Source organism: Rhipicephalus sanguineus, chromosome 11, assembly GCF_013339695.2.
Source record: "Rhipicephalus sanguineus isolate Rsan-2018 chromosome 11, BIME_Rsan_1.4, whole genome shotgun sequence".
NCBI classification, from domain to species: Eukaryota; Metazoa; Arthropoda; class Arachnida; order Ixodida; family Ixodidae; genus Rhipicephalus; species Rhipicephalus sanguineus.
The window spans coordinates 3,213,723-3,238,378 of NC_051186.1; the positions used below are offsets into that span (position 1 = coordinate 3,213,723).

General features: G+C 46.8%; 1 long non-coding RNA gene across 2 annotated transcripts; it reads right to left on the minus strand.

Annotated features, from left to right (window-relative positions):
- Positions 1-163: 163 nt before the first annotated feature.
- Positions 164-18,855, minus strand: LOC119374018 (uncharacterized). Of its 2 annotated transcripts, none has more exons than XR_005180062.2 (4): positions 18,828-18,855; positions 15,459-15,664; positions 9,321-9,528; positions 164-1,217 (listed from the first exon to the last, which is right to left on the minus strand). It is a non-coding gene; the product is annotated as an uncharacterized LOC119374018 (long non-coding RNA). The 2 variants fall into 2 exon arrangements; XR_005180064.1 differs by lacking the exon at positions 18,828-18,855 and adding an exon at positions 16,513-16,598.
- Between the last annotated feature and the right edge of the window lie 5,801 nt (positions 18,856-24,656).

Genomic DNA, 24,656 nt, shown 5'->3' on the forward strand with positions numbered 1-24,656 from the left:
GTTGAAGAGAGTTTATTTATTTATTTCTATAGCCCCAGGGCCTATGCTAGCCTTGCATGGCGGGGGGGGGGGGGTAGTTACAATGCTCTTAGGTTATGTTCACAACAGAAATATTGCAACAAAACACGAAAAATAAAGAAAAAAGCTATCGAAAAATCGCAAGAAGTCCGCATACAAAGAAAACATGGTAATGTAAAGTAGTACAAATTAAGGCATGAATCAAGGCATGAAATAACACTGGTACTACTGAAACTAAACTCGACGAAAAAGCTACAAATTTTTACAAGTCTACGTTCCACATCTCCTTTAGTTAATGCTAAGTGGAAAGGCGTCTCATAACAGCACTTATAAACTCCGCATTTATAAACTCCTCGATCATAATGCGTGTCGCCAAGAGATACTATGCAAGGGAGTGGGAAAGAGAAGAGAGGGTTTGAAGGAGAAAGGGAAAGAGTGAAGCAAACCATAGCTTTGAATATGAATGAAAATATAGCGAAAAAACGTAAGACAAGACGAAGAAGGCTACAGCACAAGCGCATACTAACAGCGCACTTTTTCGCGCTATTCTCATTCATCATGAATTACCAGGTCGCCCAGCAGTCTATTCTTTTAAGCTTTGTATACTACAGTATAGCAAGGGGTGGGAGAGGGAAGTGGGAGTGAGGAGGAGAGAAAGGAGGAGGGGAACGCCAACAGATCCACTGTTTCCTCAGTCTCCGCACCCGTAGTGCGCAGTTGTCACAATGTCTTTCCCATGGTGCCTTTTGAAGAAGAAAACGAGAGAGATGAGACAGGCATGTTAACCAGTTTGGCATAACCGGTATGCTACCCTGCACAGGGGGAAGTGATGGGGAAGATGGAAGGAAGAGTAAAGAAAGAGAGAAATATAGGGGAACACAAAAAACTTGGGTAGGTGAAAAATGACTTCTTTCTGGTAGCTTTTGTGATTGATGTGACCAGCCGAGTGTCGTGTAATCGTTTGCTTAAAAGGCGTGGTGTGGTCTGTGTCCAATACAGAAGACACGTCGTCGTCCACAATGTCCAAAAGATGCAGAGGTGTCAGAATGTTCACTGTGCTGCGCCACAAGAGCAGTTTTTCAGTACACCCGCTATGCATATATAATACATGGTGCGTGGTTTCACAGCTGAAATTCTTTAGGGTTGTTGCTGAATATGTGTACTGCAGGTGCTATTCAGCTTTGCTGAATGGAAATCCTCTGAAAGAACATAAGAAAACGTTAATTTAGACAACCGTTTGATACTTTCTTGGACCAAGCAGTCAGTCAAAAAAAGCAATTTAAGTTTGTTGCGCTCCAACTAGGAGTATTTGAATGTCGGAATATTCAAGGAGTTTCATGAGGCAGTCGTGCTGTTTTCATATTCTCCCTTTTTAGCACCATGGCCGCATATGTTACATCAGCACCCATAGAGCACTCTAAGATGCCCTGTCATATCTATATATCTATTACGTTTTTGTACAGCGTTTGATTTTAAGCTTTCTTGCAGCCGCATTACACACTGGCTCTGTAAGTTTGGTCAGCGATAATATCACTGTCAGTAATGACGTTCTCTGGCCACACCTGGTTCTTCCGCCGATAATTCATGATTGCAACATGCAAGAACACACTACATGTGGAATAATTCCGTAAGGAAAGCGAATCGTCACTTTTCTTTTTTCACTTAAACTGCTAAATAAAAATATATTTCATGAGGCAACCAATTTAAACCTGCGAGTGCGAAAATATGTTCAACAACCAGAAAGAGATAATGGGTACATTACCATTTGCTGTAAGCTCACTGCTCAGTAGAGAATTTAACCTCTCGGAAAAGTAGAAGCTGTGTTAGAACAGAAGCTTTAACGAGTTGGTTGGGATCCATACTTGTAAATATGTGCGTTTCATGATGTTTGCAGGATAGATGAAGAGGCTTGGGACAGGCGCAGTCTTCACAACTAAAGTTTATTGAAAAAAAAAATTGGACCATCTCCCAGAAGGGAACGCTGATGGGATGCGAAGAAGCAGCGTTGCGCACGGGTGGCGTCACGGGTTGAACGGCGCTAACGCGGGTGCTGCGGTGAGCGCTGGAAGATTCGTTTGAAGCGAAACTCGGTGTAGCGTTTACTGGTGTAAACGTTTGTTTGAAACGCGGACACGGGAGGCGAGCGGGCGTCGGAGCCGGCAGCTGCGGCGCTCCAGCGGGTGAGGGAAAGAGTGACGTACGCGCCAACCTGCGAAGGAAGCGTGCGAGGGGTGCGTGACGTCAACGCCCAGCTGCGGCGTGACCTACTTGGCACCGCTCCAACACCTGCGCCGAGGGAAGCGCGTTGCCTCGCGTTTGTACGGACGGACAGCGTTACACAGGCTAGTCAAAGAGCTGCTACGCATCTAAAACGGTAAGATAAACAGAGCGACCATGTGGTATAACGTCTGTGTCCACACCCCCCCCCCCCAAACTTTACCTTGTCGATTCATGTTTATTAGGTTTTCCACGCGGACATAAGGTATACTCATCTGAGATCGGCGGTGCGTAAAAGAACGGTATCTCAAGAGGAAGGAACACGGACATGCCGCAGTGCCACCACGGCTCAATGCCATGGTGGCACTGTTCGGTAAAAGACCATAATATCGGTAAAAGACCTGAAGGTAGGGATGCCTCCTATTGGCTGGGTCGAATTGCGTAGAGCCAATTTCTCCGCTGCCAGTGAACAACTGGCGTAGCCAGGCAGGGAAAGGGGGCTTCGGAGGATTCAGCAATTCCCCCCCCCCCACCAAAAACTTTTCAGTTTTGCATGTGTATACACATGCGCACATACAAACGCACGCACGAACATATATAAAGTATGATTGAAGCCCCCCCTCCTCCTCCCTGCGAATAAAAATTCTGGCTATGCTACTGCACTGAACACTTTACAAAGTAAATTAAAAACAAAACAAAAGCCCGTGGATTTTTCTATTTGCTTTTCACTCTCGTTTCCGCTGACGACTCCCCGCCAACCGCTCACGCCATGTCAGTGCGGCGGCGTATGCTTGCCGGCGTGTCCCACGTCACTGCTGCTGTTGTTTTACGGAATTTGGCTGAACTATAGGACTAGGTTAAACTGCAAACAGGTTCGAGCAGTCAATGTTGCCCGGTAACATGAATAACGGTCTCGAACTGCATTTGAAAGTGAAACTTAAGGCTAAACAGTGTTCGCAGAAGCGCTAATTTTGAACATAGGCATTTGTAAGCATTTAAGCACAAACGTCAAAATAAGCATTTATAGGAACATTAAAAACACTAAAAAGCTCTTCTTAAACTCTAATTTATGCTCATATATCAAAGTGGCGCGATAGGAATGCAAGGATAGGCATTTGCGTAAAATCCAGTCTTAGTGATTACTCTCGCTATGTAATCGTTAGGACTATGACAGTGAGAGTGATGATTATGGCTCGCGTTCGAACTGTCGCCAGTACGTTAGTGGGAATAGTATGTCTAATTAAAACATAATTTTGTTAAGTGCAAAACTGAAGGCTAAGCTATGTTAATAACGTCGGCGAAAAGTGCCGACCGTAGTCACAAATCTGTGTCGCGCATGGCTATAATATTGGCACCAGTCTCATCAGTGGTGCAAACATTTGGTACAATACCAGGCCAGCGACTAGGACGCGCTACCTCATATACATATTGTAACATCTTAGTGATCTGTCATATGAATCCGACAGACAGCAAGGTCATGGAAAGCATAAGGACCATTTGGTGCCTTTAGCTGTAGCAAAGGAATTTACGTCATCATTAGTGATGACGTAAAACCACCGTTATAGGCAACGATCAATGGCCCCTGTGATTTCTGAGGCCTGGTTGTCTGTCGGATTCATTTGGTTGTATCTAACTAAGAAACGAGCCCCTCGAAAAAAAAATCCGATTCTTTCGAAGTGCTCCGTGTTTTTTTTATTGCTCTATTTCGCGGCGCCCTTATCCTGACCAATAAATTCTAAGCGCACATACAGACGAGGACAAAGAACACGTATGACACACAGGCGCTAACTTTCAATACTTTATTGAAGCTAGGGGAACAGAATATATAAGGACACACGTGACCTTACATGACGCCGGCGCAGCAGGCATAAAATATGACACCATCAATGACGTCGCAGGTAACGCATTTCTTTGAAAGATAGTGCAATCGACGGCTTGGCCACACATGTATCTCCTAGACTATCTATCTTTCCCGCCTCAAGTACCTCCCGCACGAGTTTACTTTTGTTTCTGGTTACGATTGTGCATTTATTAAACATTGGTAAGCACTTCTTTTCCACACTGTGATCTGCATTACGGTCAGCACTGGAAACACCAGGATCATCACAGCCATCACACCTTCTGCAGTGAACATCCAAGAACCCTCCGCACTTCTCCCTAACATTCCGACAATATTCCCTGAGGCGATCATTTACACACCTCCCGCTTTGTCCTACATAGGTTTTACCACATGAATTAGGCAAGCTATACACGACAGATTCAGCACAATCGATGAACTTCTCTTTATGTTTCTTCTTGCAACCTCTCACAATCCATGTTTCTCTTAGCCTCAGTGAGCCCATTACATGTATTTCAGTGACAATATTACAAGCAAAGGCCCAAAAAGCTTCACACTGGCTACATACATTTCCATGAAGAGGAAGAAGCCTATAATTGCTTCACGTCATTTGAACTACATGCCAAAAGTAAAAGATGAACAAACTGTGTAGGTGAACCAACACTAATTCGAACCTTTCATTATACGTATTTTGCCGGCAGCAGGTAGGCTGTCGTCATGACGAATTAGTCTAGTCACACTGCGCCTATTATAGAGAACTCGGTTTACTCATGTACTCACGCAAAACGAATGCCTGCTCAAATAATAGTAAAGTGCGTAGCACTTTACGAACCCGGCTTGTCGTCCATCCACATTATCGTGTCGCATGGTCACGCAGTAATAAATACAGGCCTAAAACAAGGCTAACAATGCTCAAAAATAGTGGAAAATAAACTAAGAAGGTATAAAACAATATAAACTATTGAAATAACGAAGAATTAGTCGCTCTAATTTACCTAAAATCGTGAAAAACGCTTCTCGAGCATCCACCTCGGACCCGCGCCGCGCAAGAGAGGGCGCCACTACCTCCATAAGCGCGCGATTGCCGAGGCGGTGGCAAGTGTGCCATTGTCAAGGGAAATCGCTGGGTTGGACCCGCTACGCACTTTCTGAGATTTCACGGTTGTGAAGCTGCACTAAGCGCAGAATTTTTAACTACACCACGGCATGCACAAGAACGTCATTAGCGCAGGATTTAGCGCGGGATGTGCAACTACACCAAGAACAACACAGTAACTACATTATAGGGGCACATTACCCGCTGAATTCCGGCTACATACTTTTGACAGCGCAGCTATTCTAGCTCGGCGTAATGTCGTGGCCCAAAAAGTATCGTCATCACGAGCGGGTATGTCCACAGACAGACAGACATAGAACTTTATTGGGTCCTGAGAAACGCTACTCTTAGAGCAACGCCGCGGGCCGCTCCCACGTGGGGACGGGGAGGCCTAGCCTCACCGCCGCATCATGGGCCCACAGAAATTGGGCGAATTGCGGCAATGTTGCCCGCCGTATAGCAAGGGGGTAGAAGAAAGCGAGACAGCCAGTAAGAAAGAGAAAGAGAGAAAATCCTGGCGAAAATAATTCCTCACAAGGCGGCGGGATTCGAACCCGCGCACCCGATATATCCGAAGGCAAGCGTCCTAACCACCAGGCTATCCGGGCTCGATGAGGGAACATTGCATAGCCTTGTATAGAGAAATAGAGAGAATCAAAGAAAGAGAAATATAAATAGGGAGAAAGAAAGACAGAACGAGGACGCAAGCGAGAAATAGAGAGATAGTGAGTGATTCTTTATTTCATTAAACAGGAAAGAACGAGGAAGAAGGTAGGAACGCGGGGAGGAGTGCACGATAACTGTCTCTCAGTGAGGACACTTTAACCGAAACACTCGCGGGGGATGGGAATGAAGGAGAGAGCGTGGGGGTGGTATAAAGGAAGAAAAAAAAGAGAGAGAAAAGGAAAAAAAAGGAAACAGTAAAAAAAAAGAAAGGTGAGACAAAGAAAGGAAAGAAAGAGAAAGAAGGATAGAAAGAGGAATACAAAGAAAAAGAGAAGTAAACAGACACAAAAAAAGGCGGGAAGATTGCACTAAGTCGCACAATCCTTGGCACAGATAAGATGGTCGATCCTCAGTCAAAACCTACTTACAACACAGCAAAACCTAACAACGAGTAACAACATAGCAGCACCCGACGTTAGCCTAAGGACTTTAGAATTTACCAGCTTCACTGTGCCGTGCTTTACGCGAGTTAGTGCAGTCTACCCGCATTTTTTTCATTTTGTTGTGTGTGTTTAGTACGAACATACTTGGATGGGAAGCGCCAGAAGAAACGGGACTTGTACTGTGGCCTCCGTGTTGGCCGCATACGTTCCACGACTACGGGTGGTCGTTCTACCGCCAAATACGCAACAACGTATAGTGCAACAAGCGAAAGAGGGCTTTGACAATATTTACAGCGTAAGATGCAAAAAGATACGCACCACAGATCACACGCGAAGATAATAAGAATAATGCGCGTTTTACGTGCCAAAACCACGATATGATTATGAGGCACGCCGTAGTCGAGGGCTCCGGAAATTTCGACCGTCTGGTGTTCTTCAACGATCACACGCGAAGAGTAAGCGGTGTAATACCCTTGTTACACGGACAGCCTAAACCTCGATTAGTGTAACCGCGGTTACGCGTAACCGCGGTTCGCTTATGTTACACGGTATGCGAAACCGCGGTTATGCCGCTAACCGCGGTTGTACGAAACCGAGCTTGGCGACCTCGGTTTGGCGGCTAACCGAGAAAATGGCGGCCTCCATGGAGGACGTGTGTACGCCGCGAGCGTTCGTGAAAAACGAATTGGACTGCACGAACCATAGAAAGCCTGATTAAGCTTTGGGAAAACAATTAGCGTCATCTGCGGAGCACCTCAAGGAATGCGAAAGTGGACGCGGCAATAACAGCCGAGTTGAACGCCGGAGTGCCGCCAGACGCAGAGCCATTCACGCCAAAGCAAGTCCGCTTTAACCGAGGTCGCTTGTGCGCCGTGTAACATCGGCGAACCGTGGTTGGCGCTAACCGTGGTTCAACGCGGTTAACCGTGGTTGGTCGTAACTTCGGTTAACTTGCCTGTGTAAGAAGGGTATAAGTGTATATTTCAGACGAAACAAGGTTTTTCCGGACAAGTTACTGCTGCGACGTGCCTTGATTCGAGTTTCTTCGCTTCCTCGTAACAGTTAGTTCCGGTCTAAGGTAACGAAAAGCCGCCTTCCCTGTGAGGCCGACGCGCACGGTTGCGTTAACGCCTGGAGATACGGTTAAGGTTGAACACACTGGCCGCGAGGCTTTCTCGCGCGCGCCGCTGACCCCTCGCGACACGCCACTTTTCTCTCTTTCTCCCGTGGAGCGTCAACGTGTCTTTCCAGCCGAGCGAATCGCTCCCTCATATTTTCGCCGCTGCCCCCGGCTGCCGCGCAAGCAAACCACCAATGAGCGCCTGCTTTTCCTCCGCACACGGGCGTCATCATTGAAACCAGGCATTGCTCTCCTGACCCGCGTCACCGATCTCCGTCTGTCGGGGAGAAGCCACGAGTTGGCAGCGAGCCGGTGGGCGTGCGTGCCAGGGTTGCCGTTGGTGGCTACTTTGCGCCAAATTGGCTACTTTACGACCCAGTCTGGCGACAAAAATTTCAGGTTGGCGCCATGGCTACTTTCTGGCTACTTTGAACCTCTATTTTAGCGCATTCAGTGGCCATTTTTCTCATTATCTGCAGATAAAGTACCAAGCAAGCCTGACGACTACCCTTTGTTTCCAAGATTTTCTGACGTCTCAGCCAGTGTAAGCGCGTGTCCTAACCCCGCCATGAGTCCGGTGCTCATCGAGGCACCTGAACGCAACGCGCGGTGCGCCTGCCGAGACGGAATGATGAAGTTCTTGTTCGCCCAGTCAGTGTCTCACACCCACTATGGGGGATAGGCCATGAATTCGGTGGTTTTATGAATTGAAATAAAAATTAAGAAATTGGAAATATAACAAATAAATTAAAGATGAAATTTAAGTACGCCTTTTGGCTAAGATCAAACTGACAAAGTTGCGCGCATATTGGCAAACGCGTGCCTAGCACGCTGTTCACGCCACCCGCCATCGATGCTGTCGCTACGAGCCAGTTTTGTAGTGCTGATGCACGGCGCGTGTTTTCGGGTGAACTTGACAGACACAGAGATCCGCTATAAAATGAAGCTGGACCGGTCATCTTGAAGCGGATATCGCTACTTGAAGCTGCTCGTGCTTGAAGTCGCAGACTTCAAGCACAACCTTCTTCTACTATTAGTATTCCTACTGACTGGTTGGCTGGAATGTTTCAATCTTACTGTCTCTCTGGCAATTACTATATCTATTCTATATAAAACGTATACAGGTGCACGGAACTTATAATATGTTCATTTATTTGCAACTTGCTTACAGCTTGAAGACCAAGCATGAAGGAGAAAATAACTGTGCTCGTATGCTATTTTATTGCTGACACAAAATGGTATTATATATTTTTCAATGATAAAACCTCTTTTCATAATACCGCTTTTCTGCCATTTGGCTACAAGTTTGGCGATAACATTAAAAGACCTGGCTACTTTGGCTACTTTTAGCTTGAATTCTGGCTCCTTTTCAAATCTACCCAACGGCAACCCTGGTGCGTGCCTCGACTTCTCCACTCTTGTGTCGTGACTCTCGCGCCGGCGATGTGGGCGGCGTGCCGCTGCTTGCCGAGCCGAGGCGCCGACGGGCGCGACGCCGTCGCGGCATGCTTTCCGCCAGTATGCACGTAACTCTATAGGTCCCTCAAATAACGTGAGAACTTTTGGATTCCTAAAAAAAAGGGTACGCTATAAACTGTGAAGACCTACAGCCTTTTAATATAAGAAAACTGTCCACAAGTTAATAATAAATATTAACAAGAATTTTGTTAATTGGTGATTTTCAAGGTTGCTTTCGCAGAGGTGTTTACGCCTGGACATATAGTTCGCGTGCGCCGAGAACACCTGCCTTACTGCCATAGCAATATTTGTTAAATCTGTAGTTGTCTAAAACGCCCGTTATATTCCCTTATCTAGCGTATAACAATTATTAGGTATGAATATTTTCACATGTATAACCCTTACTAGTCATGATGCAATCGTTTGCAATTTACCATTCATCTTAATAAAATAAAAAAAACTTACTCGCATTCCATGATGCACATTGACATGCTTGTGAACATATTGGATTCTGGTGGTTGTGGTTCCCCACAGTACTTGAATGGCTTGCATTTCCTATCTTCAATGTCATAATAAAACACATCAATTGCGTAGTGATGGCGTCCCCAGCGCTGAGCCTTCGGTTCGACGCATTCGTCAGGATGCGGCAATGCGCAGTAGGCGGCGCTTTCACCTGCATAATTGCGAAGAAATGATGGCGCCATTTACACAACCATAACACTCTTAAGGTATATTCCACGGGCCTTAATATGTCGTGCGCGTTATCACACACGTGGTACTTCGACTTGTGCAGTCGTCACTCACTGCTCTCATCACTCTGAAGTGTCCCTATGGACATCCTGTCCTCGCATTCTGCGTCGCGACTTCTTTCCGAAACACAAACAGACAGACACAGATACGCACATACTAAATTTTAATATTCAAAGATATCAATAACATTGAAAAAGCACAACCGAAACGCGTTCACAAAACACGTTGTGGGGCTAGACAGGTGATCCATATTTTTGTTTAAAAGAATTCAGCGCTAAACTTTAAACACAAGCACAGAGAAAGACATGACGGGACGGGCGCTGTACTCCAAGTGAATTTATTGAAAATAGACATACGCCGCACACGAGGCGAAAGATCCTGGGAGCATGCGCATTCAAAGCAGAAGATAAAAAAAATGCCAAGTGCTTATAATTGCCAATCTAGTAATCTGTATTCGCTTGCGTGTAAGGAAACAGAAGTGGTGCTGACACACATATCATCCCTTTGCTTGATAAAGCGCTTTGGGGATCGTGAGCGCCATCGCCTTCACTACCTGCAGAGCAAGGTTTATCGGCTTCTGTCTCAAGAAAGGACTTGTTCCGGTTGAAGTTAGTGTTTTGTTTGGAATTGTTCTACCTTCGTTAGGACACGCAAGATGTGTTAGAAACGTATTAAGAACTGAGTTATGACAAGTGAGACTACCACAAGACTGGTTATAAGCTTTGTGTGCTGAAGTGAAGGTGAGGAATCGTTTGCTAAGAAGGAGCTAGGATCTCTTCGACGACAAGCAGCCCAGCCTACCGAGATGTTACGGAGTTGTATGACCAAGCAAGCCCTGCAGAGTGCCAAAAAGCCCCCTAAGGAAGCGGAGCTAGACGTGAAGCGCTGGTGCTAGGAGACGCCATCCTACCTAAAGATATCCTGCAAAAGGGCCGAAGTACAGCTTTGAACCTCGCGTCCCAATACACGAGCTATTGGCAATTAACCGCCGCGTCGCAGATAAAGCTGAAAAAGAGGACGAAGAAAGATGCATTCTCGAAGGGTTGGATATAGCTTGGCAAAAACCGCGCTTAAGAAACCCGCCTCAAGAGGGAAATTCATGACAGACAGCTTTCTGCAAGGACCACGCTGTCTCTTCAAGCCGATAAAGAGGGAAGCTTTGTGGTCATCTCATCTGGCCTTTACAAAATAACTCACAATTTCGCCGCAACAGCGACGCAATGAATGCGATAGCAACAAATAGGAATGTAACGCGAAGAACCGAAAGCAGCTCGAAATTGCCAGCGCGTCGCTCGAGCCCAAAAGACGCACGAAAAGAACACACACAGGACGAGCGCGAACTATCATGCGTCACAGCTCGACACTTGAATCTCACTGCTCAAACATAAAGCAGGACGCACGAAACGAACGAACAGGTACACAGAGGACGAGCGCGAACTAACTGTCACAGTTGTTACTTATTTCTGTTTGAACAGCACGCTCCTTTCGCAAACGCGGCCGCTGCAGCGAGCGAAGTGACCTTGGTACGCTCTGTGACTTCAGCGCGGACATCGCGGGGAAAGCACAAGACATACAACCCCCCACCCGCCCCTTTCTTTCCTCGAGATAAGCGCACGAAGGCGACCATGCCCTGTAGGGCGAAGAGCAACGGCGTTCGCAGGAGCGGGGCGACGACCTTTAAAGCGCGCCACGCGCGCAGTTCGCACCATCTCGGTGGTGACCAAGAAAGCATGCTGAAGTAAATGGTGTATATAAATAGCTCGCCGTTAGCAGGCTGAAAGACGGTACTCTTCGTGGCCTAGCCGTCTAACGCTCCGCGCTGCGAAGCCTGAGATCGCCCGTTCGATTCCGCGTGTCGGAATGTTTTTCTGAATTATTTTTCTATGTGGCTTATATTGTCACGTGGCCGTGACGTCGACAAAGACAGCAGTCAGCACGTCCGAGATGAAACTGTTTATTTGGCCGAACTTGTGGCCGGGAAACTGAAAGTCAAACTACAGCAATACACTGATAGCGGCGAACAGAGCGTCGATCAACTGATCAGCGGTGAAGTGCGTCGGAATTTATACATGTGCCGTCGAATATTCCAGCCTTATCGCTGGTTGTCGCCCAAGTTCTAGAATAAGCTCGAGTGTTCGCGTCTTGCGCGCAATCTAAACAAAACGATCTACAATAATCGCCAAGCATCTCGAACAATCAAGCGCGGTTTGCGTTGAGCGTTGCTGACAGTCTTTGTGGGCGAAAAACGAATACAGCAAAAGTGATAATAAGAAACACACGGGGCAATATATATATATATATATATATATATATATATATATATATATATATATATATATATATATATATATACGGTGCATGACACCGGCGACGACAAAAAACCAGCCGAGAGTGTCCATATAATTGCTATCGCAATAAAAGACGGCACAATCGATTTCAAAGAACTTTACTGAAGTTACGCCATCTGCGACTAGAATCAAAGGTAAAGCTGTGGCCCTCTGTAAATCCATGGAAGGGCAGACCCTCGCCATAGCAATTGTGGACTCGCGAGTCAATACTTTGTCGATGTTATTCTCCGTTAAAACCCATAAACTCGATGCTCCTTTTAGGACCATAGTGAGCAAGAAAGGCGCTTGACAGCAGCACGTAAGGAGGTTATTGCAAAAGCACTTAAAAATCGTAAAGTTCATATATCAATTTACTACCCAAAATTCGTTGGATGTTGTAAAAAATCCACAGCATATCCACGGGGTGAATGATGAAGAGTGGGGCGAAGCTCCGGAGGGAATCATCGGTAAACCGTGAATACTCCGAGCGAAAGTGAAAGCGCGCCAACAGCGAGCGGATTTTTATTACAACGGTCCCCCTAGCGTATGTCGCCGCACTAAATCGAATGATTGCCTTCCACCAATGACACGCGCCATGTGTGAATCTTCCGTGAATTCTGCCCAGTACATCATCAACGACGTGAGATCGGGCGCGTTTATACTAAAGGGTCGATGAGAGTCATGGCGACTTGCAGCGCACTTTAATTTTACATGTACGCTGTGAATTTTTATTGTTTAATCACGCACAGAGGAAATCTCACACAGGCACTACCTTGGAGGTCAAAAATCACACCATCTCCCGCTAAAGGGGACCATGAGGCGATGCGAAGCAGCGTTTCGGCATCTAGAGCCCGCGTTTCAGAGGGGGAGAGGAGAGGGCAGAGAGGCAAATTGGAGAGGGGAAGTGGAGAAGGGGAGGAGAGAGGGTGAGGAGAAATTGGAAGTGGAGAGGGGGAGGGGACTGGAGAGGGAGAGGAGGTGTGTGGAGAGGGCTTGCACATGCGCAGCAAGGGTGGTCATGCCGCACCCCCCACCGGATTGAACTCCGCTATAAGATGCTTCACGTCTAAAAACGCCATCTAGCGTACATTCACCCAACCGCCATATTGTACACATCTCTATGGGGCAGCGCCATCTATAGAATGATACGGGAGACGCGACGGCGAGGGAACGCTGGACGGAGCGACGACCGACCAGGTGATGCTAAAAAGAGCTTCGCCCCTAAAACACTGGACCATTGGCCTCGAGATCTTGGACTGGCGCCCTCTCGCGTGTGACGACAGAGCGGGGACTTCGTTTTCAACCGCGCTGCAGCAGCCACTGCTCCTGTATGCGGATCGTCTGCTTCAGGCGGGAACTTTGTCAAACGAACAGCCTCGTGACGGTCAACTAACGCCTGCAACGAATGCTTTCGAGTGTAATCTTGAACTTGTTTTAGTTGCGGCCCAATCGACAGGGCCAAGAAATCCACCGTATGCCCGACTAGTGCGCCGATGCCACCGACCACATTGCTGGTAAGAAAGTGAAACTATGTGTGAGTGTTCTCGCTCGTTATCTTGTTTCCGCCGTACGATACTAATTAGCTTGGGTGTTTCTAATTAACAAGGCGGCACTTGGCTTTATCAGGATTCTGGGCAGAAGCCATGATAAAATGGCGCGTGAACTTCTCGAGACTTTCTACATCAAAGAGAAGAATGATGATTGCGTCAGTCAGACGTCAGTCTTCCTGTACAATGCGGAACACAATTTTTTCAAATCTTTGATATGATACGCCCCCTATGGTTTGTGACGTTGCGTTTGCGCATTGGGATGTGTATATATGTGCCACAATCTTGTATTCTTCATTAAAGTTGTGAGTAGCGCCTGTCCCGTCGGTTTGTGTTCCTTACTTTGTGGTGTGTGTGTTTTTAGCGCTGCATTATGTCATTCAGCAAGCACCAACTCGCCCAACAACACGTTCTTCTAGAGTAAGGCTCGCTGACCCTAGCTTAAAAGGACTCGCAGCTAGCGCGAACAAACTTTCCATCCACTGCAAAGATGGCACACGCAGCATGTAAAACGAATTGCATACTTGGAGACTCGATTCATTTACTTGGGAAGTACGCAAAAACATAAGCGAATCCTGACTGACAGCCCTAGCCAAGCCCCCAGGATCATTCGCGGACTGCAATGGCGTTCACGCACGTAGCGCTAAGAAACTACCTATGCAACAAGCATGAATGCACAGACTGCAGAGTAAGAGTGAAAAACGTGTTAGCGTATTTGACTGAGCATCGACACTTTTCGTCATCGAACGCTACCACCCATCGTGATCGAAGTGCTTGCGACGCACCATCAGAAAGTGCCTTGCCATTCCGACATTGACAAGCCAGTGTCTGCGATGTTGGGCGTCGCCGGCATAGAAATGAAAGCTTATCTCTGGCTCTGTGCAATATATGCGGCATTGCGGAACCAAACAATAGCTCCCCGCAGAAATTCAATCGTTTTCTACAGCTACGGAGCACAGAATGACGATATAGAAACAGCAGCCCCGTACACTTCCACGCACCACACGGGCGACGTATTCATACTAACGCCGCGACGGTGCTGCCACCTATAGGTCGATCAAGCGGCCAATACTGTCAAGTGCGTGCCCCCTCAAAAAAGAAAACACTGCTTCTTACGGTGCTGAAAACACCATTGGTGTGTGCAACCAGAAAAACCTTGAAAGCACCTCTGCTTCAGAGTAAGGGGAGCAGGGGCGTAGCCAAGGGGGGTGTTGGGGGGTTCAACCCCCCCCCCCCCCCGAAATTTTTCAATTTTGCATGTGTATATATACACGCACACATACAAACGCGCGCACGAACATACATAATGTATGGTTGAACCCCCCCCCCCCCCGAAAAAAATTTCTGGCTACGCCTCTGAAGGGGAGCGAACAAGGAGCAACGTCGGGCGTCAGTCGTGGCCTTGTGTGAACGCCGGAAACTTCTCTGTGACGTCCACAATACTCGCTGTACTCACTCAACGTCATACACTGACCCCTATCCGCATCCTACTATAGCGGTGATATCACCAGGTGCTGCCCACTGAGATGAACTCTCACGCTTGCTTTTCAACAAAATTAAAGTGCCTTAAAGGCAACGCTCGCCCTTAATAATCGGTAAGAAGTGCGCACGTGCGCAGGACAGTCAAATACAAACGCCTCGAGTTTGAAATTTTGGTGTCGGGGGTCCTTTAACGTCACATTTTGTCATATCGCTTTGGTAGACGCGATTTTGGCTGCAGTCGAAGTTGTGATGAAAGTGCTGTTATGTGCTGAAAAAGAAACGAATATCTACGTTTTATTTTTCATGCTTTATGTGTCAAATTTGCGGAACTCCGCGCGCAAGCGAGCTTCCTGTGCTCTCTAGGGAACAGTGGGAAAACTAACGCATCCACTGCTCCCTAGAATTCACTAGTTGTTTTTTATGCGGACAGCGACACAAAGAAATAAACGAGGCGTGTCATGTACAGCTCCACAGTACTAAGTCTTCGAAGCACATACCTTCGTGGCAATTGAGTGCGCATGCGTAGCGGGTTTCGTAAACTCCTCTGGTCAAGCAGCCGTTCCAGTAAAATTTTTGGCACATTTTCGCAGTATGGTTGAAAAATACTTGTTGATGGTTGCGGTGCAATCGCCCACTGGTTCATTAAGTGGTTCTTCGCAGCTGTATCTCCACAATCTTCTCAATAACATGAGCGCCGTTGGATCTAAAGGAGACGGACTATTAGTTACAGGAAGGTACACTGGTGACCCATACATATGAGCAAGAACATGAACATCAGTTCGTCGCCGCGGGATATATTTGAAAATTAAAATCTGCATCAGCAGTCTGTATGTATGTTCGTATTGCGAGCCGCAAAATCTCAGTTGGTCGCTGAACCTGTCACAGTTATTTGATCGGTCTAAACCATTTCGACGCAGCTTCTAGAATAGCAAAAAGCTCACTTTGGAACAACATAACAACCTTCTGGAGAAGTTATCAAGCAAACATTTGAAACACAAATATTTAAGTGGGAGAAGTTGTAGCAATGTTTCAAAAAATGGATTTAGTAAATTTAGCAAAGTATATTGATGTTTTACATACAATACCCCGAAAGATGAAATTAAGTTACTGCTATTCATTTTTCGGTACAACCGCAAGTTTTTCTTAGTACCGTGACCCCAGACCACCCAACATTTTCGCGGAATCCACTTGATATTTGTAAATGAACATGACTGACTGATGCCTTAATTACAGTACTGGATGCACAAGTTGTGTAAATTTTCCATGCATCCCGTTTACTATTCAGAAATTTTCTGATGGTGTGCATGTTTTCATAAAACCTATAGGGCTTCTCTGCGTGGTGAAGTGCCTGCTGTTGTGGTTTATGGAGATAATTTTTAGGATACTAGTTAAAGGGCGGTTCGTAAAATACAGGGTATGATAATTGGTTTCATGTGCCCGAAATGTAATGTGTGCTGCATGAACTCTATTGTAATGGCAGGCTTGATATTTAACTTCGGCAAGTTCTTGAGAACCAACTGTTGCTGTGGTCGAGAAACAGAACCTAAATACCTGGATGCTGGGACACCATGCTTTCTCAGCAAAATCCCATGGTTCATTGCAGCGCGTGGAATTGTTCACAACGTCTTGTAATTCTATAGTCAGATTTAACAGAAACATTAGACACCCTGCATTAACTAATTTAGAAACGTATTACAACAAATTATACAAGTTTGTATGCGAAAGACTAAATGAAAATGATTAATACAAGTACACACGCCTCTACCTAACGTAAGTGATGGAGTGAAACAGGAGACTCGTGCAAACGCTTGTGATTGCACCTAATATTACATTTATCTAGGTTGGCCCACAACAGTTGGAAAATAATTTACTGAACTTAATCATGTAATCTCACAGTATCATGTAATAGTCGTAGAAACCTTTGTTTGCGCAGTATGGAATCATTCTGAATTGTTTGGCAGGGTAGCGCCTAGGGACTACTTCGACTACATAGCACCCGATAGTATGCTACAAGGAACACTCGAAATTAGTGGCAACTTAAATATAGCTTACAAGCACGTTTATTCTTCTTTTTCTCCAAAAGACAGCAAAAACGATGTCTTAACGCAGGCTCGCGGAAATAATGAGATTTTTGCGTAGTTCACGTAATTTGACGCAATTTGCGAAGCTATCACATCACTGCTGCCATGACAGCATTCTTGTTCCTGGAAGCAATCTGGAGCAAGAATTACTTGCAAATATGCTAACCATTTTCCCAGTGTAACATAAAATGCCGGGAGAAGCAAGTGGTTCTGTGCTTACATAGGGTTTCCTAAAATACTTACTAGAGGGAACTCTGGCGCTAGTGTGTATGGGAGCTGCAACGCATGGCGCTTCAGCCAGCATGGGAATGATGGGTAGTACACGGATTTGTCTCAACTTCGTTCTTTCGGCTCCGTTGGCTTCGCGTCGCCTGCATCCGCTTTCTCGCAAAACAAAGTTCAACAAAAGGTAACAGTTCCACTTCACCACTTTGTCCTTTTTAGACTCACCAATTCAAATCTGGTCACGAAGTTCACAACGGTCTATTCTTTTATCCAAAACGAACGCAAAAACAAAGCAATAAACAAAGCCACAAGTGCGTTCGAGGCCGTAAGCACGAAGATTAGGCAAATCCGTGTACTACCCATCATTCCCATGGTGGCTGAAAGATCGCAGCGCCAGAGTACCCTCTATTTAATTTTAGGAAACGCGGTGTGCTTCTACTTCCGATGAAAGCCGCACTTGTGTTAAGTAATCCGCTGGGAGATTCGACATTTCGGAAATGAAGCGAAAATTCTCAAATTCTCAAAGTGTCCCTAGTGGCGTTCACTTTGTACATAAAGCCGAAGAGACATTTGAAATGTACACCATATAACTAGCACACGTCGGCGAACTATAATGTCAGTCAGCTCGCACACACGCGCGTCCACCATGAGTCTCTTTGTGCATGTGTGGCCTATTCACAGTATATTTCGTTAACAATATACAACAAATAAGAGTGCAGTGGATCTACTGCATTTACCTCAAACTTGACTCGTAGACCTCACGAGAGAAATGACAGATTTGGTACGCTATCTAACAGGGCACGCAACGCAGTAATCTGAGGCTCAATCGCAGCACTCACGGTGGGCATCCTGCATGTGCTTTTGCACTTCCAACGGTAATCACTAACTGTACACTGCTAAAGTTTCTACGTTCGAAGGACCATTTCTTGTGAACTTTACGTAGATTCTACTCCAAGTTATCGCTATATTAAGTATAATGACTACGATCACTTGCGAACATACATTTGCATGCGCGCAGCCTTTCCGGCAATGGTAGCAAATTAAGTGGGAGACGCCACATAGATCCTTGCTTGCGAATACCACCTAGCAAATGTTACGAAGGCCGGTATGCATTCGTGGTAGACGCCTCTGCATGAACCCTAACCATTGTTACTCTAATGCGAGTGATAAGTTTGAACTTTACAGAACCTTATGTGGATCCGCCATATCTCACAAATCAACAGGCTGTGCCGCATCTTGTTAACATCTTTGTAACATCTGTTAACCAAACATCTTAGAGTAGCTTTTTAACAACACGCGAATTCTTGAGAGCGCCCTACAGCGCTTTGAGAAATGTCTATATTTGAGCTCCCTTACTAAAATGACCGAAATTATGCTACTTGAGGTAGTCTAGCAGATTCAATATTACTAATACAAATGATGCGCAGTTGGTGCACCGCGCTTAACGTTTGCTTCGCGTTGCCTGAAAACCCCCCTATGCGATAAAAAGCAACTACAACTCCAGTGATGCGAATAGCACTTGTCATAGAGCGCCATGCAGGTAAAATCATACTTACTTACACCATACGAGACCTGTGTAGGTGCGAGGATTAATACGAGGAGCCAGTATTTAGCCATACCAGTTCACCAGCGTCGCAAACAAAAGGCTGGGAATAGAACATGAAAACATGCTTTAAGTAACATGCACGTATGTGTTAAGTTGTTTTTTTTCGTATGTCCTGTCCTCGCCTACCTTGCATTGGCAAACATTGTGCGCAAACATGCACGCAGATTTGCATCGCCCTCGCGTCTAACCCTATTTATTGTTCATCTATTATTTTATTTATCCATACTCTTGGCCGAATGCCGTTACAGGGCTGTTGGAACACAAGATATACAAGACGGCAGTTATGTCGCAGTCAGGAACAGAGCGTGGCGAATACTTAATAAAAGGCACACTGAAAGCAATAAGATGCATGGAAAAAATGCATGAGATTGTCATGAAATTTGCCCCAGCCGTTAGACGAAACAGACGCAATACAACCAGAAAACTAAATTTTAATAGACAAATTGATATATTTCAGTAGGAGCTACGCATTTCCACCTGAAGAAGTTGAGTTAGCCGGGTCCAAATTTTCCTACACTGTCTGTTAGTAGTTCATGTGGCATAGATATTTCCTACTAAGTAATTAATAGTCGAAAGTCGGACCCTTGGTAAAGTAAATAGGAACGCAAACTCGTCGTATACTGCACTCTTCTACACACACTGAAACAAGCGGGAGTGACGTATCCCGCGCACATTTCCACTCCTTATGGAAGTTATCGCCGAGGGCCCAATATTTAGAGGTCATCTAATACGTGCGGGCTATCAGCGTGACACTCCGTTCCAGTCAGGGAACTGTTGAGCTCACTGTTTTCAAGACCCTCAAGCAAGTCAGTTGGCGATTGCAATCGTGTGACAGACAGATGCCCCAAGTAAGCTGTCAGCAATCGGACACCATAACCACTAGTCCAGCGTCGCGGGTAACCCACCGCTATTGTCTATAGTGGTTATGGTGCTTGACTTCTGACCCGAAGTTCACGGGATCAAATCCCGGCAGCGACGGCCGCATTTCGATGGAGGATAAATGCTAGAGGCCCGTGTGCTTAGATATAGGTGCTTCGATATAGAACCCCAGGTGGTCGAAATTTCCGGAGCTCTCCCCTACGGCGTCTCTCATGATCATATCGTGCTTTCGGTACGTAAAACCTCAACAGTTATTATTGTCGATGTCGCCAGTCGCTGTTACTCACCGTGCCTTGATAGATGAATGTCGCGCTGTCAAACAATCTGACTCGGAGCAGCTCCTAAGTTGTTACAGATTCAGGTAACGAACGATGGTTGAGTGGACGCCAGTTCCCGTTAAACGAGAGGCGCACACGCGAAGCGCCTCTTAATAACCCAGCCGTGACTCAAACGGGGCGCATTGTTCTGTCATATGTACAAAAGTTGTACACGCATCTATACATTACAAAGACAGGACATTCCCAGGTTGTATCCTTCAACTACTCAATAGTTTATTAAATATTTAGAGGGTCTGCAGTGCAAAATACTCGTCAATTCATGCGCTCGTATGTCACTCTGTGTCATTGAATGCTTTCCTTTTGCGAAATGACCGACCACGCAGCACCGTACAAATGATTAACACGTGGTGACAGACCCTTTCCATCCAGGAGATGCTCAGGCGGAACAATTGTAGTCCACGTAGGCCAGGTTGACCCCGTCTCCTGCAACATGACAACCACCGCCACCACCACCAACCAGCGAAGCAGACGCGTAAGGCCCCTGTGTTTATCACTGGGCTAATCCCGACGGCGCATTAGTACTGCTCAATTATTTTTTATTCGTTTGTCCGGAAATCTTAATTGGCGCTGGCAGCAAGTGTGTTCCTTCTTCACTTTTAGTGGACCATTGTGGAGTAGCAGGGCTTGTCCAATTATGTGGCGCATACGCGCTAAGTGTTTTTTGCGCACATTGAACGCGAGAGTTTTGGCTTTGTTTAGACATGCCCAGATGCGCTGTGAAAAGGTTTTTTTTTTATTTTCTTAGGAGACACTGTGCCTACCTAGAATCTGAGGGTAGTCGTCCTGCGGAAAACGAGACGCTATTCTATCGCCTCGAAGACTTGCAGTCGCTTTGTTAGAGAGAAAGAAAAAAGACGTAATAAGGAATACCGTCAGCGAAAATATCCGGTAAAATTCTTGTTTGCTCCAATATTGTTTCGTCTTTCACTGCTCCGTCAAAAAAAAGAAAAGATGTTTTGCTAGATCCTACGCGATTGTGCACGAAGAATGCAGAATAAGCGTTCACGCAAGTGAAAGCAAATATAGCTCATCTGGAATTTTGTACAATACATTGTTTTTGCATGTACATGTATAAAACAGGTCGGCATAGTTCCGACGAGTGAATAATATACATTGTCCTTTCGATGGCACGAAAGTATACTGACCCAGCTGCGTAACAATCTAGCTGTATTAGGGTTTGTCGCCAAAGTTTTATAATAAGCCAGCTGTTTTATATCGGCTATGTCTTAGAGCCTACTTTACTCGCCGCATCTGTTTTCCTCCTGTGTTTTCGGTTGATGTGGTTGCTTACTTTTGTATATGTTGTGGAGGGGTGTGGAAGGGGGACTGCCGGAGCATAGCTATTTTACGAAGACGCAAGCCAATGCGAGGTAGAGATGTGCGCCGCCGCCGTCGCCTGTTTTTGCTCACGCCGCTGGCGCCGCCGCCGAAGTCCCGAGAGATATCAACCGCCGCCGCCGCCGCCGCCGCACAATAATTGCGGCGCGCCGCCGTTAGTCTTTTCTTTTAAACCGAACGAGCAATCGAGACATAAAATACATCACTGCACTGGGGAAGCTCCTCTTGATGTGTCTATGTAAGGGACTGCCCATTTCAGCCGCCGCTGATTGGCTGAAGCTCGGCAAACAGCGCTCTCGCTGTTTCCCGTTTTCTTCTGCAACATCAGTTTGATGTCACGAAGCTTTCACAACTCTCGACAAAAATGAGAGGGACGGAATGTGCTTCAACCACGGAGAAAAAAAATATGGATGATCCCTCTGTCATAGGAATCGGCATAACACGAAAGTGACGCGTGTCTTCACAGACGTAGTTGGGCGTTTGTAGCGCATTCTTTCGCCCCAAGGGCAATGGAATGAATGATACAGCAACGCGAAGAACGGCAAGCAGCTCGAAACCTGCAACGCGCTGCTCAAGTAGAAAGGACGCACGGAACGAACATACACAGGATGAGAGCGAACTAAGTGTGACATTTGTAACTTATTTCTGCGTGAGCACCGCGCTCCTTTCGCAAAAGCAGCCGCTGCAGTGGGCCAAGTGAGCTTCGTACTCTCAACGCGAGACGTACAAACCACCGCGATCACAAGATAAGCGCCCGCACAAGCGACCACGCCCTGTAGACGCGGGCGATCGTCACAACAGCGACGACCTTTCAAGCGCGCTCTTCTATGCTCTTCGATCCCGTCACGCCATCTCGCTAGTGATAACGAAAACACACTGTAACGCAGATCTCTGAGTACAGCCACCCGCAAATGGTGTATATAAATAGCTCGCCGTTAGCAGTGCGAAGAACGTGCCGTCCGTGGCCGAATCGTTTCGCGCTGCTCGCTGCGGAACGAGCGCTCCTGAGTTCGATTCCCGGTGACGGTACTTTTTCTTCTGGTTTTTTTTCTTTGCCCACTGCTAGTCTTTACATTTTACAACGTCATATCCGTGACGGAAATACGTCAGCGGAGCCGTGGTGGACCCCGGCAAAAAACACTTTCGTGTTAAAAAACGAACAGCAGATAGCGGAAGTAGTTGTTAGGTATTGATGCTAAAAAGACAGAACGTGCCAACGCGAACACAAGAGAGAAGTCAAATAAACAGTTATTTCCCACGTAGACCGCCACGTGCACCCGACTGATAGGTATGGCCTCTTGCCTGGGAATGCGCAGATAAGTATTTGCGTCTACCTCCTTTTCCGCCGCTGTATGATTTTTCAGTTGTTATCGGCGCTTGCGGTGCCTTGACTACTCTCTTAGGTCGTGTTTCTCGCCCTGTCTTTTAAAAGGGCCCCGAAAAAGCCTCTGAAGATAGAAAAAAATACGGGCAGTTTGCTCTAAGTCGCGCAAAGCTTGGCACAGCGAAGCACGAGCCCGTCGCCACTCGTACTCTCCGTCTACCGACACGTCTAGCATTGAAATCCTCGGCTTCCTCTTCGAGAGTAAAGACACCCTCCGTAATTTTTTCATGCTTTTTAACTTTTCGGGTGGCAATAAATACTTTCGCGCATTCACAGCGACCACTAGTTGCCAAAGTTAGCCGTTATGGGCACCGTGCATACGTTAGGAGCCGCTACAGTCGCGCGCTGCCTCCAGCGCCAAAGCGGCCACGGCAGCAGATTTGGCGGGATAAGGGAGCAGAGAACGCAGGCGGCGGTAAGCCACTGCGCCGTGTTTTGGTGCTTCGCTTGAGGCGTTTTCTTTCCCGTTTGCTTCCAAAAGACGTCAAACTGTTAGCAGCTGTCAGAGAACGTAGCGTTAGCGCGTGTGTTTCTTTTCGCCAGACCTCGTGTATGCTCAGGCGAACGCGGCAACATAAAATGCATGAGCTGGGGGAAGACAACGGAGGTGACAAGCCCGTTGAGCGAAACTGCGCACGCGTAACGCAAGCCGTCTGGCTCACTAAACAATCACAGCTTATCACCCTTGGGCTAACGCGGCAGCGAACTCAGCGGCAGCTTAAAACTGGCGATACCAGCAATTTCACTGTCACGGCCGCTGAATGAAAGAAAAAACGCTTTCCATCGAACGGCCATGGCACTGTATTCGCTGCGCCGACTTAACCAGTGCAGCCGAGTTTGCCGTTGCGGTTCGTGTTTTGCTGCCATTGCACTGCAAAGCGTGCCAATTATTATTACTTTTGGATTCAGAGAGCTATACGTGATATAGATAGTTTCTTCCGAGGAGCTAACCTGAAGAAGAGCAGCGACCTCCACGAAGCGGGGCACGTTCACGGCGTCGTGGAAGAGGTGTTGCTCGGCAGATCAACAATCACGGGCAAATGCACCCCCCATAAAAAATGCCCCATCTATTCAAAAAACTCACTTTTGTCGTCGAACGAGTGCGATCCACCGTTCACGCCGATTCCGTTCATATTCTCTCAATTAAAACCGGTAAAAACGCGTGCCCGGATAATTCCTCTAGGTGTTATTGCACCCAACAACGCAGCAGTTATTCCTGGAGTTCGGCATTCCTACGAACAGCGCAACCGGCACAAAACGAACTGCCCCGCGAAAATACCTTGCGCCGTCACAGCGGGAACGTGGAGCGAGCAGGGGTGCAATCGCGGAGCGATGTTTTATGCTATATTATTCTTATCGTCCACCCCCTGCGGCTGACTGATGTCATTGTTAACGCAGACCGACCGTCGCTCTGGTCACTGGCCAAGCGCGAAAAGCACGAAAGGTATAGTCATAGTAAAAGGCATCGTTCCTCGATTTCACCCCATTGCGAGCGCGTGAGAGTATCCCGCCAAATTTGCGCTTCTTGCCGCTAGGGGCAGCTTCGCTCGGGCAGTGGAGTTACGTCTGCACGGAGCCTTATAGGCTCCGTGCAGACGTAACTCCGCTGCCCAAGCGAAGTCGTCCCTAGCTGCAAGAAGTGCACGGGACGCCGTGAACGTGTCCCGCTTCGAAGAGGTCACTGCCCTTCTTCAGATTAGCTCCTCGGAAGAAACTATCCATATCACGTAGCTCTCTGAATCGAAACGTAATAATAATTGGCACGCTTTGCAGTGCCATGGCAGCAAAACACGAGCCGCTACGATGAACTCAGCTGCACTGGTTAAGCCGATGCAGCGAATGCA